Below are 1,080 nucleotides of genomic sequence, written 5' to 3'. Positions count from 1 at the left end.
AGTTTATGCTATGCTTCTGAGTAGATTGAACAGTGTTCTTAAGCTTACATTATAATACATATATGAATATATATATTCATTCTTTCTTACACTTATTCATGAGATATGACATAGATCACTCCATGGAGAGGACAAATAGGTGATGACAATGTTCAACTGTTGAATGAATGAAGTTTTGACTGTGGCCGAATTTCAACTTGAAAGTATGAAAATGATACATTTTAAAGTTGCAAAGTAAATAGCTAAGAATGGTCCACTGTCCTCCAGATATATTTTATTATGGAAGAAAAAAAATGTTTACTCCTCAGGCATGTTTAGCTATTTGCAGGTGATAATTATGTTTTTGAGTTGGCAAAACAAACCAAAACAAAAAGAGACACATCTCAGCGTTCCTTGTTTAGCATCTATACTCACTGTCTTCATCACAAGCCCTGGGTGCTGGGTTTGATGTCCGTTTATAGAAAGCATGGAGCACGGTGCTAATAAAAGCCAAGGGCTCGCTCACAAGTTCACGTAACTGATCAATTCATGGACAGCATTGATGGGATGGGATGGGATGGGGAAACCAGTGCTTGGTTGGTCAGATTTGGTAACATTTGTCCCTTCAAAAGGGGAAAGGAATTCAATTTGTTGTCTCAGGCTTTGAGAACTCTTGAAGAGATCTCAGAGAATGCCTATCCCGCCTTTAGTAAAACCCCTTCTCTGTGTTCCTTTTGACAGTATCTCCCTGTAGCCTGAAATGACACTTAAATAGTCACAAAGTGGATGCTTTTGTTTAGAGATGATGGTTTTGCATGAGTGGATACATGTCATGTTTATAGACTTACACCCCCCCATCCCACCCGCCCCCGCCCCCATCATTCAGTATCAAAATGAAACTCTTAAAAGAATTGTGCTGGAGACATTTTCCTTACATGTATTATGGACTAATTTCTCTTAGCTTTGGATAAAGATTGATTTTTATTTTATTTTATTTTATTTTTTGCTTCGGAGGGGTAGCCCTTACTTCTTCCTTAAAATAGCATGTCCAGCCATCCCAAACTGGAGCATCTCTGGAGGCATAGCTCATTCTTTCTCACT

This window comes from Rattus norvegicus, chromosome 18 (genome assembly GCF_021556685.1).
Source record: "Rattus norvegicus strain SHRSP/BbbUtx chromosome 18, alternate assembly SHRSP_T2T, whole genome shotgun sequence".
In the NCBI taxonomy this organism is placed as follows: Eukaryota; Metazoa; Chordata; class Mammalia; order Rodentia; family Muridae; genus Rattus; species Rattus norvegicus.
The sequence above is the reverse complement of the archived record's forward strand: the minus strand, read 5'-3'. Positions refer to the sequence as shown.